This window comes from Pongo abelii, chromosome 18, assembly GCF_028885655.2.
Source record: "Pongo abelii isolate AG06213 chromosome 18, NHGRI_mPonAbe1-v2.0_pri, whole genome shotgun sequence".
Taxonomy (NCBI): Eukaryota; Metazoa; Chordata; class Mammalia; order Primates; family Hominidae; genus Pongo; species Pongo abelii.
In genome coordinates, this window is record NC_072003.2 from 53,938,619 (window position 1) to 53,951,407 (window position 12,789).

Sequence of the window (12,789 nt, forward strand, 5' to 3'; positions counted from 1 at the left end):
GGAGCTACAGAAGGGTTTTGCGCAGGACAGTGACAAGATCTGACATATGTGGTTAAAGGATCCCTCTGGCTGCTGAGTTGTGTACAAACTGTTCAGGGGCTTTGGTGGAAGCTATTGCACTACATCCACTAATAGATGCTGGTGTTTGGAGACCAAGGAGGTGGCACAGGAGCACAACTGGAAATGTCCAAGGTATACTCTTCCCAAGAAGCACAGAAGTTGGAGGAATGCAAACCTCTCAGATGCCTTCTGTGGCCCCCCTCAGCACACTGTGGGGGGAAATCACATTATTTCAGGGTAAGCTTTATCAGAAGTACATGGGGACAATAGTCACATGAGGTGGTCACATCTAGGAGTGTGGAATGAGCTTTATTTTGCCTGACCTTAGTTTAGACACAGTCCCCTAGTAGACTCCTCTCCAGAGCAAGGACTAGAAGGCCAGACCACCAATCTTTTGTAGTACCCTTGGAAAGAAGAGTTTTATGATGCGGTTGACAGCTCCTCCAAATGTTTCAGTTCTCATGAACGCTCTGGAACAACTGCAGTTCAGTGATTCTGACATCCTACATTAGATAACAGATATATGGATGTAGACAGATATAGACAAAAAGAGATGCAATGATAAATCCTTGTTTATTCATTACCATTTATTTATTGACCAGCTACTATGTGCCAGACACTCCATTAAGCCTTTAACATAAATTATCCTATTTAATCCCCTAAAACAACTCAGCATGGGAGGTATAAATAACCCACTTTTACAGATGGAAAATTGGGACTTAGAAAAAAAGGTACAACTTACTCACATCTGTACAACTATTAACTAGTGGAGTTAATATTTACACCTGGCCTGGCCTCAAAGCGTTTTCCTCTTTTTACCATCCCACACTGCCTTGAACTGGGTTATGAACTTTGTTCTTTCTGTCAGTGGATTCTGGCTGACTTTCATGGAAGGTTTTTTTTGAACACAAATTTTATCTGAGCAGTCCCCATGACTTATTTTTTCTCTTAAGTAAATAGTATAGAGCAGGGGTTGATATGTTTTTTATTAAAGGGTCAGATAGTCAATACTTCGGGCTTTGTGGTCGTGTGGTATCTGTTGCAACTGCTCAAGTCAGGTTGTAGCAGGAAAGTAGCTTTGGACAATATGCAAATGAATGGGTGGGGCTGTGTTCCAATACAACTTGCTTTACAAAAACAGGTTGGATTTGGCCCTTGAGGCATCGTTTGTGGACCCCCGATGTCAAGGCTGAACGAATGACTTTAGGATCTAGGCTGACTGCATTCAAATGTTCTACCACATACTGGACATGCAAACTTCGAGTTATTTAACCTCACTATGTAAAATTGGGATAATAGATTATAGGGTTGTTGTGAGAATTAAATAACTGAACTTTTTTTTTTTTTTTTAGAAATTCACAAATAAAAAGTATTATTGTGTGCCCACTCCTAGTTCAAAATTCTTTAATTAAAACCAAGAATGACTTATGGCAGACACCAGTCAAGGCAAGCCAACTGACTTTAAGATCTCCAAAGAAACAGCATAATGTTTCGGGTGAGATCAGATAAATTCTCTGAACATACTCTTTATGTGTTCACCCAGGGCATATTTACTGAGCACCTACTATATGCTAGACACACAGCAAGGCTGGAAGGTGCTAATGCCCTGCTGTGCTCTATGCTAATGTTTGAGCTTAGGGGAACACTTATTTTGGTTATCAATGAAAAAGAAAAGAACTTTCAAACAAAACAATTGTTATAATTTAGTGCTGTAGTATTTCAAAACCAATCCACTAAGCAGTGACCCTGAGGTTGGTAAGTACAATTCACCTCTGGATTTGACTCCAATTGAGTTTAGGCATTACAGTTTAACCACCAGGGTATTAATTGAAGCACTAGAAAATATCTCTGATCAGTTTCATTATCTAATGGCATTTGGGTTTTCTAACGCATCTTAATAAGGGCTGTTGCATATGCATAGATTAACCTGGATTTTATGTGGAACAGTTTACTTTGATTAAAAAAAAACAAACAAAAACTAGTCACATTATTCTTAGGCTTACAAGTATGCTTATTTTTCTTATTAACTTTTCAAAATAATGTCTGGATTTCACTTAAAGCCATTAGTACCTTTTTGTTTATTAAATTAATTGCCATAAAAATTATCTCCTGTTTTGATTTCCATATCAGAATAGAGTTCCCTAATATTACTGAGTACAAGAGATGCATTCTTTCAAGTGTTAAATAATTTCTCAAAAAGGAGTAGCTTTATGCTAGACATAAGATCTCATTTTCTTTAACCTGACTTATTTTGAGAATTAAGTGTACCATTTGCTAATTAAATTACTCAGTACTGACACTAAAACTTTCTGTTTAAAACTTGATTTGAAAAAAATTTCATTTGAAATGTTAGTGTACATTGTTCTCTCAGAGTGTGGGAATGCAGCTATTCCATGCTTGATACATGATCTGGATTCTGCAAGGTTTTATTTCTATTTGAAAGCCTACTGAAAGCATATTTTAAAATAAAAATATTTTAGCTGCAATCATATCAGTTTATTAACTACTGACTGGGTTTGAGTCAAATTTGGGGACGGAGGGGGGAATGAAACAAGAAATAACAGAGTCCTAACCTAATAGAAACGAATTGTAAAAAGACCACTTTTCTCGAAGTTGGCCCTTGTTCAAGCTACATATGGTCACATAATCTTTTGAAAAGCACAATTCAAGTCTCAATTTAATTATGTAATAGCGTAAATGGAATTACACTGCTGATGAAGTTTAGTGCTTCAGCTCAAGCACACACTCACTGGGCTGGCAGAGTGACTGTGACTCAGTTCACTCGGCCATCATAGCAGCCCAGGATGCCTGCCCTGCTCAATTTCCTTAACTAAATCGCAGTGGCTGGGCTGGATGGGCTCCTCCATACTGATGGATCATCAATGCAAGGTTAGTAACTGTTTTATGGGAATACATTATGTCCTCCATCTCTCTTCCTCACATTGTTTTGGGTAACAGGGATCAGCTCATGGAAACACTTTGGATCTTGTAGAAGAGATCCAGGGTGGATAGAGACTGGGTAAACTTCCTAACATTCAAGTCTTCCTGAGCGATGTAATTCTCTCATATCTGTCTTGCAGCTTCCACGTGGCTAGTCATCTGCAGGAACCCAAAGGACCTTTAGATCAGGCCTCCTTCCTTTTATAGATGAAGCAACTAAAAATATAGATGAATACCTTTGACCTGGGAAGCTAGGAAAAAGGAGTCGGAGCCTGGCTCTTTTGATTCCAGTCCCGATCACTGGGTCAACAGCACCCGCCACTGTGCAGATGGCCAAGCTGGACCCTCTCCTTCTAGGGCACAGTCAGCACATGCTTCCATCATGGCACATGCCACAGTAGACTTGAAATTCTTCAAGGAATTGTATTTTATTCCCTCTGTACTCTCAACACCCAGAACGGAGCCTATCATCTATTTATAAATGAAACTATGATGTGAGAACAGTTTCTATACACAGACATCGAGGATCTTGAAGCTTTATGAATATTAGCTCAGAGAGACTTGTTTCTCAGATGAGAAAATAGAGATCCAACAAAATTAGATTATTTGTCCAGGATCTCATGACCAATAAGTGGCAAAAGGGGATATGGACCCAAGCTTGTCTCCAAAACCCAACCTCTTTGTATCATATCCAGAAATAATGTAATGTAAGGTGGAGACAATGGTAAGTTCTTGCAGGGATCATATTTGAGATTTGGAGAAGGGGTCACCACTGGTCAGGAAAATGCCTTGGCACAGCTACCTTTCAAGGATCTTAAATAACAGCTGAGCCCAAGAGCTTTCTCCCGGGCTGATTTTCCCATGGGAGTTGGCCCATAGCCCTACCTTTCTGCTATTAGACCTGAAAGCCACAAGAGATTAGTCTCAGGAATTTCAGCAAAGGAAGAGAACATGGTGGCTTGGATAAGCAGAGAGCTTGTCAAAGTACTTTCAATAAGCCCCAAAGAGCTGTGCTAATGCAGGGCAGGCCACAGCTCATGAGCCACTTAGCAAATTGAGCTTCAGCCTTTCAGTGGTGGGGACAGCCAACCATGGCTTCTGCAGAGAGCTCCCTGACAGAAAGCCACTTGTTGGTTGCAGTGATGCCCCCTACTTCCCAGCCTATCTTATTCTCTCTTCTCAAAATCACAGACTGCCCCTGAAAGTTGTGAAGCCAGTGTTTGATCACTCAGCCCCATTCTTGCTAAGTAGGTACTTATCACTCATTACACAACACCAATGTAACATCGTCTGTGAAAAAAACAGATTTGTGGTGATATTTCTGGCCTTTGAGACTGACATCCTAAGACAGATGTTTTCTCACACTTGATAATTTGCTCTTATCAGACCTAAGACTTCTGGTCCAAATGAACCAGGGTAATGTACAGAGTAACTCTTTTTGTGTTTCATACTCTGTAACCTTGATTTTTTTTAACCCCTATGATTGTATTCACTTTCTGACTCTCGCAAAAAAAAAAAAAAAAAAAAAAAAAAAAAAAAAATCCTCCTAGGAATTAAAGATCTTCTCTTTTTTATTTTAAATAAGATAATAAGAGGTAATAACTCACCATGCTTCTCTTTTTGCTTGGATTGCCAGGAAGCTCAGAGCCAAAATTTGTTTTTAGTTGCAAACATTTTCCCTTGGATTAGCTCAAACCGCCATAATCATTGCCCATCACCCTTGTATGTCTCAGCTTTGGGTTTTTTAATGTTCTTTTACGTTTCTGTCCTTTTGGGCAGGGGTGGGGGTAAGCTACCTTCATTCCTTTTTTGAAAGGCAGAGGGATATAAATAATTGAATCATTCTTAACCTCAATACACACTGCAGATAAACGTAGCCTTTCAAAAATGATCCTTCTCTTCACTCTGCCACTCTCAAATTCCCACCGGTGCATCCTTCATCTGCGCAGAGAAGCTCTGGCTGTTTCTGTACCTTCTATTTGGCCTGCAGCCTAGACCGCAGACACAGAAGCTGAGTTAGGGCCCCCTCCCTAAGTGCTCAGGAGGATCAATGTTATTGCCACTGGCAGCTCCCCGGCCCCCGCCGAAGCCTCCTTCCAACAGGTTACAGGCTCAAGATATTTTGATGGTTGTTATCACTTATTATGGTTGACATATAACCATCTGAGGATAGCATCTATTTTAATGTCTGAATTATTTTTTTCTAAAATTAATGGGCCACATCCTAAAACTCTCCCTGTTACAAAAGACAATTTGATTAATCACAAATAAAGCCCCTCTGAGCATAAACGAATAAGGTTGGAGCCACTTCAAGTTATTTTTCCTCTCTGATAAAACCATTATCACGTTTACAGCTTTTACAATGCCGAACCACATTCCTTTGATCATCTTATAAAATTAATTGATCTTGCTTATCTATTGTTCTATTTTAAATCATTTAATTGAGGATATTAAGAGAAGTAATGGTAACAACGAAAGCATTTATTAGGCATTGATGTTTAAACTTACAGTGTGATTTCCATAATCTAAATTTCTCTATCACCAAACTCTATTCTTGTGGGAATTTACATATAGAGCACCTCTAGCCACAAATAATTTGCTATTGCTTAACGTCCTGAAGGACAGCCATACACTGTGGCAAATCACTGCAGCTATACTTAATTTTAATTATTCTTTTAAATCAGATAGATACCCTGCAGTGAAATTCTTATAATTAAATAGAAATTAAAAGTTTCTAAAAGCCTTAACTTCAAATTTAAATGCAAATGAATGCACCGGAATCAAAAAGATCCCCCACTCCCCCACTCCAAAATTACAAGGGATTGTCTAAAACCTTAGACCAATCATGAAACTTTATTTTGGTGCCAGAGAGATCCTTGGGGCCTAAATTTATTCCACTTTGCAACACCTGGCCAGTGCCACCTGCTAGATAACTCTGGAAGACCCTGTTTTTCCAGGTGACAGGTGTTCAGGATAATTATTTTGGTTTGGGTTCCCCTAGAAGTAGGCGCCAAGATGAGGATTCATGTGCAGATTGTAGGGAAGTGGCCCCAGAAAACAGGATGGTAAATGGAGGAGTAAAACAGGGAAAGGAAAGCAGCCAATAAAGAGTGTTATCAAGCAAATCAAACTGGGGCTCAGCACTGGTGGGGAACACTGGGAGCAAGTATAGAATGCACACACTTCTTGGAACTGTCCTGTCCAAGACGGGAGGGAGCTGGGGTATTTGTCACCAACTTTCATCATTCATGAATGTGGGCTGCTTCCAAAGAGCATCATTTCCCTGCATGTGAGCCCAGTCAGTGCTGCAGCCTGAGAAAGATCCCAGGCAAAGGGATGCAGGAGCTTAGACTTCCTGAAGGCCCTGAAGTGACAAGACCTGACGGGCACCAACAGTGTCTGCTACAAAAATCTAGCCTAGATGTTTCAAACTAGCAGCTCACTGCCTGAACTCAGCATGTGGGTGTGTTTTACTTAACCCATGCAAAGTTTACTTTAAAAAAAATTGGAAAATTTTGCCTAAGAATTGGGATTTCCGCATCCTTTTGAAAAATTTGACCTAACCAATCTAAGGTAGGAATGGGGTCTTTAAATCAAACCAACTAGCAAATATTTGGTGAGTAAGTTGTATGTTCCAAGTATTTTATTTACCTTGTAGTAGGTACAAAAGACCCTAAGATTAGGTCCTTTTCTTCCAGAAAGTGGCAGACCCTTTGTGGCAACAAAATTGTATCAAGGTCTTACCTGCAGCTCAGAGGGAGGATCGGATCCCAGAATTCTAGATAACTGTGTGAAGCGTCATTCTCCAGCTGCTCCCAAGACAAATCTGCCCTCCACATCTACCGACAGTCTGGCCCTGGTGATAGCAGCAAGCACTTATAGAGCACTATGGTGTTCCATGAACTCTTTTTTGTGTAGTGCATGCATTTAGATTCATCGAATTTTCACAACAACCTACAGGGTAGGAATCGTCTTTCACATAAGCAAATTGATGCTCGGCAAAGGTAAGTGACCTGTCCAGGGTAACACAGTAAGAGGCAAAGTGGGATTTGAATGCAGACAGTCTGATTCCTGGGTTTCAGCCTCTAACGCTTAGAAAGCAGGTTTTCCAAATGCCTGCCAGGCGCAGTGCCGATGCCTAGCTCCTCCCTCTTGTCCCTGTTGTCCTCCACTCATGCACTCCTGGCAATTCAGAACCCAGCTTCCTTCCTCCTTGAAGCCTCTTCCTGAAACTCTGGCCCGCTCCAGTCTCAAAGTTCTGCTGAATTCTGCAACACTTTTCATTTGAACTCTGCAACCTGATACTGAGTCCCACACGGTGGATCATCTGTCACTGACAGGGGTTACAGTGTTGAGGGTGGGAAAAAAAACATGACAGGTACAACCACAGCTGGCAAGGTCAAATTCTCATCCAAAAATAATAAAAATGGCATTAAACATATTTAAAAAAATTCAAATCAAAATTTTAGAAGGCATCTGTTTCTGAAACAAATCAGCTTCTTTGCCATTAAAAAAACTCTCTGGAAGTTAACATTGGCTGTGACCTCAAGGTGCTCCAAGGAATGTTTGCCCTCTGATTTTGTGTCATAGATCCTTATGAAAGTTTTCAAGCTTGCTTTTACTGATTTGAAAATTTAATGTCACACACATCTGAAATCTTGCTGGTTTTCTTTATCCTAAAAAAAAATGATCAAAGTCCTTAAGGATACATTTTTCTACATTGTCTCAGAGCCAAAACTCACATGGACAGAACAGACCTCTTCTCCTTACACAACACCCTAGATCTCCCAGCAGAAAACTTGAAAGTCTTCAGGGGTGGGTGGGTCGTAAGAGTAAGTAAAATGAGTCAATTAAGGACTGGAACAAATTGGGGTGCACATGCCTCATCTCATGGGGACATCAGCTTCTCAGCTCCAGCCAACTGTTGCCCGACAGGAAAATGGGTGCCTTTCGATTATTGAGGGAAAGCCAGAAATTCATATTTTAATATAAAATCTCCCAGCTTTTAAATGTTGATAACTAATTTAATTATATTTTAAATGGCCAAATTCACATGTGTGAGCTGCAAAAACCCAGCTGTGGGCCACCAGATTGTGGAGTGTGATCAGAAGGGTCAGGATAATCGTTTCACTGTTGTGTTGTTTAAGAGCAGGAACTTGTCCTGTATGAATGATGGCAGAGTTTAAAGTTTTGGAAATGACACATAAAACCAAGGCTGTAATTGCAGAGGGATTGTACTTTTTTTTATCGAGGTGTTCATAATTAGTTCTTGTGCATTACATCTTTTCCCTTTCCAATATTGTAAGCACCCAATTGCGTCTTGTGCCTGTCCACTGGGTGGCAAAAATCTATAGGCATCTACTCTGTGCCAGCCACTGCTCTAGACACTGGAGAAATGACAGTTAACAAAAAGGCTGAAATTCTCTGCCTTCATGGAACTCACCTCTTAATTGGGAAGATGATGTCCAGCACACTTGGGATACAAAGATTCAAGGGCAAGCACTGAATATAGACACACAGAAAGAACTGATGTCCCTTGGTCTAAGCTCAATGTGGCCCAGCTTTGCCAGCTACACAGCATGCTGTTCTTTTATGCATTAAAATCGAGACCCTCATAGTCGTCTTTAGAACCGCATTTTCGCCTACATGTAGTTATAACCCAAGCTAGATTGAATATAAACTCCAGCACATTTCTTGCTTCATCCCTGCCAGCTTTGATTGTTTCAGCGAAAACCATTTAGCAGACAAAATATCTCCCTTCCAAGAGTGATCATCTCTTAATCTGTCCTTTCAGGCTGAAGTCACTGGGAGATACTGAAGGGCCGTGCATGTTATTTGACAAGTGTCACATCTGTTACAAAAGTGGAGATGCAACCTTACAGCATTGCATGGTGCCATTTTGAACCTGGCGTGCTGGCAAGGTGCCATTAGAGGGTAACAGGAAACCTGATAGCTCAGAGCTGAAACACAAGATACAAAGTAGTTATTTGCTGTGATTATGATCATAACCCTAACATCAGACTCACACACTCATTTTGCTCCAGACATGTGCAGATGCGGCGCAGGAATTTCTGAGCTGCTCTGTGGCTGAGAGAACTAAGACATTTCAACAACGTATAGCATTTCAGAGTGAGCCTTCCCCTCACCCCAACTCCCATGCTTGCAGAAATAACACAAACTCATGGACACACACAATAGATCAGGGACAGGAAGCCAAGGAGCAGTGTCCTTACTAAAAGGAATTCAATAAAGTGTTGGTAAAAGTAAGTCTTCCTTTCTCACATACATAAGTGGACATAGTGCTGGAGTAGAATTAAAATTCTGGGTTCCAGTTTTAGCTCCAACTAAGTTGCATTACCAGAAGGTAGTTTTATTAGTTGTGCCATGTTGGTTTTTTCCCGAGTTGCCACAGAGCTGCCCATGTGTTATTCTCTCTGCAGAATACTGCGGGAGCCCTTGCCTTGAGAAGAAGCTTAGTAAACATCTCCGTTGAGAGGCTCATTTTACCGATGAGTGGACAGAGGCCCAGCAAAGCTAAGCACTTTCCTCAAAGCCACACATCAAGCATCTCCTCGGTTCCAGGCAGTGCCCTAAGTAGTGGAACTCACAGATGACTGAGACCAGGGTCTGGGGAGGAAGCATGGCACTTCACTACTACATGGATCAGGGCAATGGGTAAGGTGTTGGGGAAGTTACAGCTGAGTGATACCAACTCCAGGACTCTGATCACAGATCTAGTCCTCCCTGCCTGCACCAGAATCCCATTCTCCTTTTAAAATAATGACTTATTGTTACTTGAAGAGCCATTTAGATTCACTAATCTATCTAACATTGACACTGGAGAAAATACAGAGTGTGTATAGGTTCTTGGGATTTAAGGCGTATCAGTCAGGAGTTTATTGATTGTGAGTGACAGAAAACACAACTCTAATTGCTTAGCAAAAATAATTATTTTTAAATGTATTCTTATAAATAAAAAATTAAGATATCTGCCTTCAAGCATGGCTTGATCCAAGGGCTTTAACATCATCATCAGGACTCAGTTTCTCACCACCTCTGGATTCTGCTTCACTCTGTTGGCTTTATTCTCAGACAGACTTTCTCTGTGGTCACCCCTGGTAGCTCCAGACTCACTCTGCCTAGCTCCACGTCCCGCAGAAATAGAGTGCTGCTCTTCCTCATGAGCTTAAACGGAATTCCTATGCTTGACTCTCATTGGCCCAAATTGAGTCACATGTTTATCTCTGAACCAATCACTGTGGCCAGAAGGATGGGATTATCTGATTAGCCCAATCAAAACGCAGGTGAGGGTGGAGTCAACACCACCCAAACTACTTTGACTTTAATATGAGATTTAGTTAACCCTGAAGGAAAATTGAGAGGATTGTCAGATGGGTGATTAAGTGAAAGTAACAAAAGCTAACCACCAAAGTAGGCCAGACCTTGGAGAGAAAGCTGGGAGTATGGGGAACCCCCAGATTGGTGGTAGAACTGGAGAAAGGTGGAGAGGAAGTTTCCAAAACCTCTTACAGTTCATTCAGGGAAACGTGTGTGATTTTAGTTTTAAAGAATTAACCAGATTTAGCAATTTCCTGAATTTGTATTCTGAAAAACGATGGCAGCCAAACACCAGGCACTTTCAAATTCGCTTCCTATTGCTAGCATGCTGACAAATTGCCAATATACATGCAGCAGACGTTGTTAAGCCCCTCACATATTTATGCTGACTTCACGGGAGCAATAGATTCCACGGCGGAGACACTCTTGCATATTTATTGGAAAAGTGCTCCTCAAGGCATGCTAGGTGTTGGCTTACTGCCTCTCCGTCTCTATTTCCAGGCGTCGTAAGTATTGATTTGAATAAAATCGTAATTGCAACAGAAGCCTTTGTGACTTAACTAGAAGCAATACACTCTACAGTATTCGACATACCATTTGATGTCATTCTAGACTGTTCTTGACTCCAGGTGACTAATAATGTTCTAGATTGCTTTACTTTCTCCCCTTGCAGATGCCAGATGGAATGACACAGATTAAGAGGTCGGGAGTGATCAGTGTTTACAGCTGAACAGAGGGGGGGAACACACGCTACATCAGGCCCAGGTTTGCTTGTAGAATTGTAACCCCTTTGCAGCCATTTCTTTCATATACGCAGGGAGAAGACTAGGGTGGCCCTTATTCTCAGTTCCTCCTATTGTAGAGAAAAGAGGTGGAGGAGTGGCAGTAGGAGAAAAACCAGAGTCCAACTGTGTGAGAGCATGTTTCAGTTTCACAGTTTCCCACAAGGCTTGAAATCAACAGCATTTGGGCATGAATCACCCTGCCATCAGCCCCCAGAGCTGGGTCTTCTGATGGATTCATCCTTCCGCAGACAAAGACACACACTGTTCTCTGGTTCTAAAGATGATGGACCGTTCGTGGGGCACGAGTCTGGGCATGTATCCCCAGGCTTGGAAAATCTGTTTTCCCTGACTGTGGGCCCCTCATGACCAACCACATGGGTCTATGAGAAGTCTGACCTGGGCAGGGCATGTGGAGTTTGAGTGTGAGAGTGACTGGGTGAGGAAGGGACAGAACCCATGATTCTGGTTTCTCCCCAGGAGTGGCCAAGGAAAGGGAGATCGGGACCCTTCAGTGTTCCCCATGCACAGGCATGGATGGCAGGGAACAGGACACAGACCAGGAATTACAAACAGAAAAAGAAAAAAGAAAAGAGGTTGTTTACCGATGAGACAGCAGGGGGACAATCATGTGCAACATTTTCTAGATAGTCAAAGCTACCCCAAAACCAAAAGTTAGTTATCTAGATGGACTTATCACCACTTACGTGTATAAACTTCCCAGGGGTACAATTGAAGAAGAAATGCCTCTTCTGAAGGTGTGAATTTCCCGGGCATTTCTGTCCTTTCCTTTCGACAGTGAACCAGGGTTTCCTGAACGCAGGTCTGAGCGCCGCTTGGATCTGCACCTCCTCTCCCACCTCTCCCTGACACCAGCTTCACATCCTGAAGTTTAAACAAGGAGACAGCATTACACGCACTCCAGCAGCTTCACAGAGGGGCTTTTGGACCTGGCCTTGAATAAGAGAAACAAGTAGATATTCCTTCAACCAGTTGTCTGGGAAGACACTCTCTATCCTGGGAGAGGAGCTATTTAGATTCAGATGTCCTCAAATAGCTCTTGTCTTGTCTAGAGGATGACAGATGTGTAAACTACTATGAGAACAATTCACCTAGGTTCTAATGATAGTGCTATTTTTCAGAAGAAGACAGTGACAGTGGGGTCCCAAGAGAGAGAGATAGGCATAACTTGGGAGGAAGGAAGTGGTGGCAGAAAAGGTATGCACTGGTCCTTGAGACACTTGACAAATGAGGATGGCACAGGCTCACACAACATTTCCCTCTGCCAGGAGCTGGTCCACATGCTTCACATCTGATATGATTTGGCTGTGTCTCCACCCAAATCTCATCTTGAATTAGTTCCCACAATGCCCATGTGTTGTGGGAGGAACCTCGTGGGAGGTAATTGGCTCATGGGGGGACGAGTCTTTCCCTTGCTATTCTCTTGATGGTGAATAAGCCTCATGAGATCTGATGGTTCTATAAATAGGAGTTTCCCTGCATAAAGTTCTATTCTCCTGTCTGCTGCCATGTGAGACGAGCCTTTCTCCTTCCACCATGATTGTGAGGCCTCCCCAGCCACGTAGAACTGTGAGTCCATTCAACCTCTTTGTTTTGTAAATTGCCCAGTCTTGAGTATGTCTTTATGAGCAAGCATGAAATGGACAAA